The following is a 12477-nucleotide window of genomic DNA, read 5'->3' on the forward strand; positions in this document are numbered from 1 at the left end:
GTCCGGGTTTTATAGCTGTTTTCTCCTGGGGTTTTGTCTAACAGAGACTTAGTCTTTAATTGGGACATCATGGAGGTTCGGTAGCAGAAGCCCGCCGACTACTCCTGACCGTTACTTAGCCTCATTACCAGACCCCGAGCAAGGAGAGGGTTTATGCGGTGAGGAGGCAGCAGTAAGCCATGTGCATTCACCCTAAGCTTCTAATTCAACCATGCAGATAGTTACAGTGCTTTCTTTACCTGCTTTCCTGTTTCAAGGACATTTAAATCCAAGCACGAAGATGACAGAGGTAATTGTCACAATCTCTCATAGACCTTATCCATAAGGGACAAAACTGGTGTCATCAAATCTTCACATCAGATCTTTGTTATCTGAATGGTGAGTCTCTGGCCATTGTTATCACTGGCTTCCTGACACGTGCCATTGAACCACGTGGGCCCCGTGAGAATTGTGGACACAGGAAACAACACCGCACTTAACATACTCTGTGTCGGTATCTTAATTCCCTTTATTTACTTGAAATCTAAAAATATATATCTTATTCCTCCCAATAAGACCTCAGATGATGCAAAGTGAAAAGTACCTTATCTGTTTAAAAACTGACAAAATCTATAGAAAGACATTGATAGAGGGCAAGAAAGTGCCTTTCCTAAGTTAGAGTTCAGAAGAGACTTACTTCCTTCAATAATTGGTCTCCTCCATCGAGAAATATCAACTGGCAACTTTTATAAGCCAAGCACTGTGCTAAGCGCTGGTGGTAGAGAGGTAAGATACCGACCCGTTTTGCCCTCCGTGACCAGCATTAGCCTGGTGACAGAGGACACGTGGATGTGGGAAATGCCACGGCCACCACGGGCAAGATGGAGCTGCCTGTCTTGTAAACCTACGTGAGTCCCTCCCCGTACCGATCACTGTCCCTGTTCCACAGATCAGGAAACGGAGGCTCACAGAACTTCCCAGCTTGCTCAGTGATGTGTCCTAACGGCTGGAATTCAGACCAGTCCCCTGAGGCTCAAGGTTCCTGTCTTGCTTCTACGCTGCTTTTCAAGTTCATGTCATCAGATGCATCAAAAATGTGGAAATGAAGGTCAGTGTCACTTCGGAAGAAGGCTTAAGCAAACCCACAGGGAGAGACGCAAAATCTTCTTGGCAATGAAAGTGAATTCCTACTCAAACGGATACACCAGCATAGATTCTGAATTAAATACAGGAAAATGGAAGGGATTCTGTCCCAACTGTCATTTTAGAGACATACACAGACTGGTCCATGATTATTAGTTCATAGCTTGGAAGTTCAAAGACAAATGTGTGGGTGAAGATTTACAGGGTTTTTTTGTTTTTTTAGTTCAAGAGTAGACTGTGCGTGTCCTTGAAACATGAAATACACCTTGTGTCACCTCACTGTTTTGGTCTGGTGCATTAATTTAGAAGAAAACCGATGATTTGGAACTCCGAGATAAATATGGATAAGACGATCATCAAAATGATCATCTTTCTATGTATTAGTGACATAACCATTACAATCCTTGTACTTTATAGTGTGTCATTAATACAGTTCACAACACTGATCAACTTGTTGACTCTTTGCGATGCGGGGCTCATCTAGTTCAAGCTAAAGTGAAATTCAATGAGGCCACCCCGAGGCTCGGGGTCTATTAAACTTAATTCATTATGAAACTGAAAAGCCAATGAGAAATGAAGAGACACAGGGCCGTCAGTGTGTTTGGTCCCGCACCCGCGCAGGTCCGGGGACGACTCGAATGGAGTTTGCACGTCGAGACTTGGCAAGAATCCGTTTACAGGAGCTGTTCTGTCACCGTTCAAAGGGAAAACCTAAGGCCGGGGGTGGGGGGGAGCTGGGGGCTCGCTGATGGACCGTGGGGGTGCTGGCCAGGGCAGGGGGCTGGGCCTCAAGGAGGAGGGACTGATCTGCCCTCCTCGACTTTCTAGCGCTCACTGTGGACGGTTCCTGAGACAGTCTGTCAAACATTTGGGGGCAGTTGTTGCCTTTACCTGATTGTCTGAAGACAGGACCCCAGGCCTTGGGCGGGGACAGCTGCCAGCGCTGGGCATCATCACAGTGGTGTGAGCGACAGAGGAGGAATCCCAGTCTTCCCAGCATGCTGCTGAAGGGAGGGTGGGGAGGAGGGAGGAGGGAGGAGATGGGGGGGGAGGTGAATGGGGGAGCACAGGCGGCTTGTCCCCGGAGAGCAACACAGCCACCTGAGCCCAGACTCCGTGCAGAGGGACCAGCAGGCCGAGAGCCTCTGCCCCAGGCCTGCAGGCTCCATCTCTGCTGAGAAGAGTGAGCTCAGCCCAGGCCCCTCTCTGTCCCTGTCACCCCTTCTCCGTCCCTGCCCCCTGTGTGCTCTGTGCTCAGGTTAGTCCCGGATAAGCTGGGTGAAGCGACCTCTAAAGCCATCTCCTTGCGGGGATGCTGGAGGCCACCCTCACCAGCATCGTCCCTCGCGTCCCCCTGCTCTGCCCTCACACGGGCTCCCCTCGGGATCCAGGACCTGGTGTGTGCCCAGTCCACTTTCATCTGCAAGTGGCCTGAAAACGGTCCTCTTTGGTCGTCAGAACGGCTCGGGGCAATATGCCCACCCTCTGCTCTTACCAACTCCCACCAGTGACTCGACCGGCTGCCAGTGACTTCGGACCCCACGCTCACCAATGTCCGCCTGTCTCAGATGCTCCGCTCAGCCCTGGGCACCTGGTGGAGGCCGGGCCTCCTCCTCCCCCCTCTCTCCTCCTGGCCGGCACCAATGCCTACAGGTTAGACGGTCAGCTCTGTGCCACAATGACCGTGGGCCACGCTCAGCAACCCCAGCCCGGACGGAGGGCGAGGGAGCTGTCCCCCACGCAGGCGCAGGTGCGTTTCCAGAGAGAAGTCTCCTTGTGTTGAAAGAAAAATTAGCCTCAGGTTGAGCCCCATTATGGTCTTTGGAGGAATGCCAAAGAAACTCCTGTTTTCTTCAAGAAAGCACTTCAAATAGCCGATGGCGGGGCGCCTGGGGGCCTCAGTCGGTTCAGCGTCCGGCTTCGGCTCAGGTCATGATCTCACGGTTTTTTGTGGGTTCAAGTTCCATGTCGGGCTCTGTGCTGACAGCTAGCTCAGAGCCTGGAGCCTGCTTCAGATTCTGTGTCTCCCTCTCTCTCTGACCCTCCCCTTCTCACGCTGTCTCTCTCTGTCTCTCAAAAATAAATAAAAAATAAAAATTTAAATAAAAAATAGCTGAGGGTAACGCCATGCTCCCCTCTACCCTGCACCTCGCTTTCTGAGGCCCCCTCCCTCTGCTTTCTTTATTTTGTTTGTGGAAAAGTTGGTATAGTTGATAATGCGTTCACAATACCATTCATTCACTTTCCTTCTGCGTTTGATTAAGTGAATTCTACAGCTCCCTCCTTGGAAATTTCCAGGCCAAAGTGTTTGAAAATAATGCTGGTTGACCCCAGGCCTCTACTCCTGCGGATCCACTTTCATTTCCTCCAAGAAAACAGCTGAAATCCCCTTGCTTAAGTTTCAGCGGAATTTTGTGTGACCTTTCCAGAAACCATTCCGTTCCCTGACATGGAAAAATCCCCACTGTTGGTCTGAACGCCCCTTTTTTGAGGCTGGAATTGATTTTACGGTAGTTAAAGGTCTACTTTGAAGCGCCTCCTGTTGCATTTCTAGGCAAGCATTAGTTTCGAGGGTGATGTGAGTGGAAAACGGACGAGTCCCAGGTCTCGCCGCCGTCCAGGACCCCAGTGGAGCACCAACAGCCCTCGGGGCCAAGCCCAGAGCTCTGACTATGGGAGCAAAGCCGCCGCAGCTAGACAGACTCTGCCTTGTCAGGCTTCCCGTTTCAGAAGGCTAGGAGCCTGGGTGAGTCACGCCACTCTGTGATCCCATCTCCTCCGTTGGCTGTAGTGACCCCTGCCTCACCGAGCTATTGCAGAAGCTACATCAGGTAAGAGACTACAAAGAGAGATCACAGACTAGAAGGAAATCAGCAAAACACCCCTCCGACAAAGGCCCGGTAGCAAAAACACACAGAGCTGTTAGAGCTCAACAAGAAGAAAAAGAACTTCCCAACTGGACACGTGGGCAAACTATCTGAACACACTTGCCACAGAAGAAAACCAGATGCAAATAATCATATGAAGATGCACCTACATCAGTAGGGAGTTGCCAATGGAAACGGTGAGATAACATAACGGCTTAAACGGCTAAAATCCGACACCGAATGCTGGAGAGGACGTGGAGCACAGGGCTCGCGTGTGTGGCTGTGGGGATGCAGAATTCTGTCTCCACTTTGGAAGGCGCGGCGGCGGCGTCTTACAGAGCTGAGCATCCCCTTCCCCATGCGCTCCAGCAATTCTGCTCCTTGATATTTGCCCAGATGAGTTGAAAACGTATGTCCACACAGAAATCTGCACACAAATGTGTGTAGCAGCTTTGTTCATCAGGGCCCATATTTGGAAGCAACTCAATGCTTCAGTAGGAAAACAGATAACCTGGATCATTCGTATGATGGAATGTTATTCAGCAGTAAAAAGAAACAATCCAAGAAACCACAAAAAGGCGTGGAGAACCTTAAATGCATGTGACCAGCTGAAAGAAGCCAGTCTGAAGAGAGTTGTATGTGGTATGGTCCAAACTATATGATATTCTGGAAAAGGCAAAACTAGGCAGACAGTAAAAAGATCAGTGATTTGTCAGGGGGCTGAGGTGGGAAGGGGTGAATAGGTAGAGTGCAGAGGTGTTCAGTGTCGTGAAAGATTCCGAAAGATACTGAAGTGGTGGGTACGTGACCTTACGCACTTGTCGAAACCCATGGAAGACGAACACCGAGAGTGAGCCCTAATGTAAACTGTGAACTTCAGTTAATAATCGTGTATCTGTATCGGTTTGTAATAGTAGCAAACTTACCACTCTAATACAATATGCTAACATTAGGGACAATTCGGGAGGTGGTGATTGGGTGTGGGGGAACTCTCTACCTTCTGCTTAATTTTCTGTAAACCTAAAACTGCCCTCAACATAGTCTTTTGATTTTTTTCATTAAAATTAATGTATCCAGTGCAAACTGTATCCGTGCAGTGAATATATAAGCAGTTGAAAAATTTAACAGACGTACATGTCACATGCAGGCATTGGAATGTGTCACTAACCACTTCCTAGCAAGAAATCAGAGATGAGAATGGACCTCTGCAAAGCCGGGGCCAACCTAGGAGCGAGAGCTGTTCAACTTCTCTCCCCCGTCTCTCCTGGCCATCGTCCTCTCCCTCTGCCCCCCAACTTTTAAGGCCAATACATCGGCCAAGGTTTCCAGGTTTGCAAACCATTTTGTAAACTCAGTAGGAATCAATGTTCGTCACACGGGGACAGAGTAGAAATTGTGAGACTGCAAATGTTCTATAAAAGTTGGATATGATGTGAGGAAACGCTAATGGGGTTTGGTTTCCCTTTCACCTTCCTCCAGTTCCTGGTTTTAGCGTTCTTAGCATTTCTCCCGCAAATGGAGGGGAACGCAGACAGTCACGTCATGTTCTGCTGCCTCCATCTCGTGGCTGCCCTGGGTATAACATCTCAGCAAGGCGAAGGCAGGAGGGCTCCATTCCGTCGCCTTAAGCGAACGTTTTGTAGGGTTTCTTTTTTTCCAAATAAATGTAGCATGCAAGTGAACCAGTTTTGCAACTAGAAAAACATGTGAATTGAAAAGCAGTCTCTTGGGAACTTGGCAAACACTCCCCGGCCAGGTGATCGTGTATCTGAATTGATGGGACCTGAAGGGTACTTGACCTCTTCAGTCTTCTTCCCCCAAAGGCATATTAACTCTGTTCCAAGCCTGCGGGAAATATCAGGCAAACGCAGACCGAGGTACATCCTGCAACGCAGCGCCCAAAACCTCGAGGGCCATGAAACCAAGGAAAGTCTGAGAAACCATCACAGACCAGAGGAGACGAGGGGACAGGACGGCGGAGGTGAGCGTGCTGGCCTGGATTCCATTCGGAAAAGAAAGGGACGGCGAGGGGGAAGCCGACAAAGTCCTAACCAGGTGTGGAGATCAGTCAGCAGGAACGAATCGGTCTACTTTCTCGGTTGTGAGGACGTAAGACATTAACAGTAGGGGAGCCTGGGTGAGGTGTATCTAGAACTTTGTGTGCTGCCTTTGTAACCTCCTATAAACCTAAATCTAGTTTAAAATAAAAAGTATGCAGGGCGCCTGGGGGGCTCAGTCAGTTGAGCATCCGGCTTCACTCAGGTCATGATCTCAGAGTTCGTGGGTTAGAGCCCCGCATCGGGCTCTGTGCTGACAGCTCAGAGCCTGGAGCCTGTCTTTGGATTCTGTCTCCCCCCCTCTCTCTCTGACCCTCCCCTGCTCACGCGGTCTCTCTCTCTCTCAAAAATAATAAAACATCTTTAAAAATTTTAAATAAAAAATATATATATACTTCACGCAGTTTCTTTTTTTTTTTTAAGTGGTTTTAAGTTTGATTTATTTATTTTGAGAGAGAGAGAGAGATCATGCATGAGCGGGGGGCGGGGGGGTCGCAGAGAAAGAAGGAAGCAGAGAATCCCAGGCAGGCTCCACACTGTCAGTGCAGAGCCGGATGCAGGGCTCGAATTCACAGACTCTGAGATCGTGACCTGAGCCAAAATCAAGAGCCTGGTGCTTAGCTGTCTGAGCCACCCCGGTACCCCACACGTTTTCTTTAAAAGATTTGTTCTTAATCTCCCCCAAAGCTCCTCCCCTTCCTTCCTGGGAATATAATTTCAAGATCCCAATGTTTTTAATTAAATTCTGTAAGTTTCTGCACAGCTCTTCAAATCCATCTTAAAAAACCATTGAGTTTTGCCCATCACACAAGTAAATTTTATAGTATGCAATTTGTACCTTAATACGAAATTTTAAAAGAAAACAGTCCCGTAAGTCCTATGCGTCGATTCTAACTTTATTCTCTGGCTCTTTAAATACTGAAAATGTTTCTTCCTTCTTCCTGTCACCTCCTTCCTTCTTTCTTCCTTCCTCTTCCTCTTACGCTCTGGATTTGGATTTCTTGGTGGGGGAAGGTCTTTCTTTTTAACTTTGTCCTCCGGTGTAGAAATTCTTCCGTGATGTTTCGATCCTGGGCAGTTTCCGTGCTTCTCACGTCGGGTGTGCCGTGCAGGGTCACTCACACAGGGAGCAGGCGACGACCATGTGATGAGGTGGCGCCCACTCCCGGGGACAGCGCTCCACCATTATAAGTCTCACGTTTCACAAACGAGAATGACCTTGGCTTCCCAGACCCGGGCAGGTGGCTGGACACGACCCTGGGGGAGGCATCCAGTCCCTGTGCGCCTGCCAGCCCTTCTTCCTCGCCTCCGGGAGCACAGCGGGTCCCGCTGGGTGGGGGACCCAAGGGCCCGCACTAAGGCCCGCCGGCTTCTCCGGAGGAGTCTGCTCCGAGGCTGGGTGACGGCTTCCACAGAAGATTCCTCAGCAGGCGAGGCTGCTTAGAAGCATCTTGTTGGGGGGTCTGGGGGGGGGCTCATTCGGTGAAGCATCTGACCTCAGCTCAGGTCATGATCTCGTGGTTTGTGGGTTTGAGCCCCACGTCGGGCTCTGTGCTGACAGCTCAGAGCCTGGAGCCTGCTTTGGATTCTGTGTCTCCCTCTCTCTTTACCTCTGCCCTTTCTCTCTGTCTCTCAAAAATAAATAAACATTAAAAAGAAGAAGAAGAAGAAACATTTTGTTCATTTTTACTGTGGTTTTTGGACTCTAATTTGGCAGCCCTGTAACTCTGCGGTTTACCCTTTAAAATTAATCCATTTGTCTTCTTCCAGGGGAGTCAAATTGCCATGTATTATGCCTTCGACTTATCTGAAATGCAAATAAAAATGTGGCTGTTCATTCCCACATGACTCTTCACGCGCACAGTCCTGTCCTCACTGAGAGGCGCTCCTATCCTGGGGGTGACCAGGGACCCCAACGGGAAGCTCCGTCTCTGACGAGTGAGACCCCGTAGGGGCATCAGCGGTGTCTCAGCATTTGGAAGGAGGGGGGGGGGTGATCGGGGGGATGTGGGCGAGCCCCTCCTCTGCTCGCACCTGCAGGCTGGGCTGGCCGAGGTGTCCCCAGGGCCAGGAGACTCTTTCTTGAGGACATTTTCATTCTCATCAAGCCCCACCCCCTTTCCGGGTTTCCTGGCACTGACACGTGATCTCCGATCAGGTTACACCGAGGGTAACCTTGGCTCCCTTACTGCTGCTCTTGCCCCACAGTCTGTCCCCTGAATCTTGGAAATGTTTAGCGCCAGGGCAGGATGTAGTCAGAGCTGTTTTCTGCTTCACTGGCACTGCTGGGTACGGGCAGCTGTCCTCCTGGGACCTGAGGAAGGGCTGGAGGGCAGCGGGCTCCTTTCTCTTTCTCCTTTCTTTCTTCTCCCCTCCCCTCCCCCTCCCCTTCTTTCCCTCCTTCTTTTTCTTCCTCTTCTTCTTTGATTTGTGGTCTATTCAGGATAACTTAAAACCAAACAATGAAACCAGATTTCTTCAATTTCCTGCTAATTTCGCTTTCAGATCTTTTGCTAAAATAAAACCAAACAGTGCGCATCTCTTTACTTCTTTTGAATTCCAACGGCAACCCTTCTTCTCTGTATGTGTGCGTGTGTGTATGTGTGTGTGTATGTGTGTATGTATGTGGTTATGTGTGTGTATGTATGTGTGTGTATGTGTGTATGCGTGTGCGTGTGTATGTGTATGTGTGTGTGCGTGTGTGCGTGTGTGTGCGTGTATGTGTGTGTATATATGTGTGCGTGTGTATATATGTGTGTATGTGTGTGTGCGTGTGTATGTGTGTGCGTGTGTATGTGTGTGCGTGTGTGTATGTGTGTATATATGTGTGTGCGTGTATGTGTGTGCGTGTGTATGTGCGTGTGTGTGTATGTGCGTGTGTGTATGTGTGTGCGTGTGTGTGTATGCGCGCGTGGACTGTCTAAGCAGAGGCGTTTAGACGGAGAGCATGCCGGGCACTATTCCATTCTTTCACAAGTTCATTTTTCTCCCAGCGACTCTGTGGGTCCAGCCGTGCCTGCCCCCCAATCCCAAACAACCCAGCCAGAGAGCAGCCCAGCAGGGCCTTGAACTCCAGGGGCACCGCCCTAGCCATGAGCCCTTCCTCACCACCCGGTAGTCCTCTCCGAGGGCTCCGGGAAGGACCCTCCCGAAGCTGCAGGGCTCAGCGCAGTGACAATGCACGGCCCCTTGCTCAAAACGTATTGCAAGTTGCAGCAGAGGATTAAACTAAGAAAGGAGCTCCGGAGGCCCGAGAAGCCAGCTCTGTCGCCAAGCGCTGCCTTCCGTCGTGGGGTGCGTGTGGACGTGTGTGCACCTGGGTGTGCATTGGTGAGAAATTACCGCCAGCTTTACAGAGAGGGAAAGAGGGAGACACGGAATTTAAGCTGGTCTGGCGCCTACCACGGACATGCTGTTTGGGAATGGAGTTGTTGCCTCCCCCGAGTGGCCTCGGGCGGTGTGGACAGTCCCATGTCAGAACAGGTGTCAGCCAGTCCCCCCGCAGGCGGGGCTCGCCCCTCTTTCCCTCTTTCCTCCCCAGGGAGTTCCCGTCGTGGGGGCTAGTTTGAAACACTGTGCGTAGGGCCACCTGGAGGGGCTTAGCTGCTTAAGCGACGGACTCTTGATCTCAGCTCAGGTCATGATCTCACCGTTTGTGGGTTTGAGCCCCGTGTCTGGCTCTGTGCTGACTGTGCAGAGCCTGCTCGGGATTCTCTCTCTCTCAAAATAAATAAATAAACTTAAAAAAAAATAAATCCAGTGTATGATTGTAGCATGAGATAAAACAAAAATATTGCCTAACATCTTTTGTTATTTATCTGTTTGTTTACTTTGTGTTTGTTTATTTACTTGTGAAGATCTAATTAGCTAATTGAAATGATTCAGGCAGCACCTCGTCTAGCAACTAAAGGGGAGCTGCCGCCTAACAGCTTTGCGCATGCACAAAATGAAGTGTCCTATATTCTAAAACATTTTTTTTTAATGTTCATGTATTTTTGAGACAGGGTGTGAGCAGGGGAGGGGCAGAGACAGAGGGAGACACAGAACCTGAAGCAGCTCCAGGCTCCCAGCTGTCAGCACAGAGCCGCACGTGGGGCTCCAACTCCCAGACCGTGAGATCATGACCTGAGCCGAAGCCAGACGCTCAAGGTCGGAGCGCCCCAGGCGCCCTGAACAAGATGTCTCCACGCAGCCTCTCCTGCTGAGGAATCCTCTCAGCCAGTGACGGAGCCCCCCAGGCGCCCTCCGAAATGCCCTGTGTTCCGCGAGTACCAGCCCAAGCACTGGCGAGGATCACATCAGCATGGTGTTGCAGGATATTTCCCCACAATACCTGGGGCTCGTCTCGCTGCTCCCAACGATGGAGGTGGACACAAAATGAGCAGCAGACAGAAGTTTACTGGAGTAAGATCAGAAAGGAAATAGAAGCAAAGCCTCCTTACAGAGAGGGGACATTAGACAGTGAATGCCAAGGACTCCAGGGGAGGGTCCTGGTTTCAGAAGGTTCTGGTTGGCCCTCCCTCTTCCCTTCCCCATCATTCCTTCTCAGGCTCCACTCTTATTGGCTGGATCGCTCGGGGTGCTGGGTTGTCCATTCCTGATTGGCTCGTTTTTATTGAATGAGGGGTGGTCTAGCTTAGGTCTTTCCTCACATTCCCCAGGGGAAACCTGGGGGGAAGCAGGCGGGGTCTGTTACACTGTTTGGAGGAACCTTCAGCCTGAGGGCACTGCTCGGTCAGACACTCCCAGCATTGCTCCCGAATAGGCGTCTTCCCCACCCAGGGACCTCAGGTCCTCACCTTTTCCTCTCTGTCTACTGAATCCTGTCTCCTGTCATAATAAGATCGTAAAAGAAATCTATATAAGCAACAAATCCATATTCAGGAGGCACTCCTATATAATACACTTAAGTAACTATCTTTCCTTGTCTTTATTTCTAAGTGTCTTGAACATACTTTCATTGCATTGTTTTTTAAATAACACAAGACTTAGTCGACTTGAATAAGGAAGATGGTGAAGGTGAGGACTTCAAAGACAACCTCAAACCAGGCCTAGAAGGTGGTCCGGGCAAGGCTGAGCAGGATGTGTCCGGCCTGTGGCGTCCCCGGAGCCAGAAGGAGAAGAGGCCCTGATACCAGCAGGACCACAGACGGTGGACGCCTCCCCTTTAACTATGATTGATGTGCAAATGTTAATCCAATTTATGCAAAGTTGCAGAACTAAGTTATGAAAACAAACGTGCCCAGGATGAGGTATATTGGAAAATCTTGGCCCCCTGGCCAGGGACCACAGGTGGGCCAGGAGGGGGCAGGGTCTGTGGCCGAGTGCAGGCTGGGGCGGCAGGTGCACAGCCAGTAGCCCAGCCCCCGGTGCCTGCAGCAGCTGGGTTGCCTCTGATTTTCTCACACCTGTTTCCACTCAGCACTCTTTTCCGCAAGATTTACTAAAGCCGAAGTAGGCACGTTCTATGTCACACCAATCCGCCTTCCAGGTATCGACCCAACAGAAATAGGTATGGAGTTTCCCCCAAACACCTCCAAGAACAGTCATGGAAACAGAACTCACGAGAGCCCCAGCTGGAGGCCCTGCGATAGTGAAACGGATGCGCCTGATGGATTCAGGGGGTGAAAGTCTGCTCCGCGGTGAGCGGGAGTGAGCGATACCTGCAGCGGTGTGGGCGCAGTTCACTGCGAGGCCGCGGGCAGGGAAGGCAGGCGGTGAGCCGGGAAGGCAGGCGGCATGTAGTAAAGATTCCATCCCATCCGATGCCATTTGTAAAACATTCTAAAAGGCATAGTCTTTCCTTCATGATGACAGTCAAGATGGCAATGACCTTCGAAAACGGGGAGGAGCAGGAAAGGCAGGTGTGGGGGCTGGCCTGTTCCTTGTTTAGATTAGGTGTGGCCACAGGGGGATGTCCACTTTGTAAAAACGTGTCACCAAGCGGCACCCCCAGGGTTTTGTACCCTACCGCATGCATGGTTTAAAGTAAACCCTCTGGATTTCAAAAAGGAGTTTAAAGGTCCTGTTTCACATAATGAGTGCAGATCTTTGTATTAGCAGCCGAATCAGAGACTGTAAAGCAACTCGGGAGTCAAAGCAGAGGAACCAGCTGCTTGCCCTGCTCCTCAGGGCTCACAGCCCTCCCCCGCCTGGGGCAGGCCAGCCGAATTCCTGACAAATTACACCAGGGTTTATTAAGGTCTTCTGTGAGTCAGCAGTGGTCCCCATCACACACCAGGCTGGCCGGTCCCCTCTCTGCACAGCGGCTGAGGAGTCCCGCTGGTCGTGCAGGCTCCCTGTGTCCTGGAGGCTCGCTGGCCCCCCGCTGGGCTTCCCGCACCACCAGCAGGGCCACACCCTCAGGTAGCTATTCACCAGCATGATTCCGGACTTGGAGTTTAAGACCAGACAGAGTGTCTGATCTGGGC

The sequence above is a fragment of the Suricata suricatta genome, chromosome 4, assembly GCF_006229205.1.
Source record: "Suricata suricatta isolate VVHF042 chromosome 4, meerkat_22Aug2017_6uvM2_HiC, whole genome shotgun sequence".
Lineage (NCBI taxonomy): Eukaryota > Metazoa > Chordata > Mammalia > Carnivora > Herpestidae > Suricata > Suricata suricatta.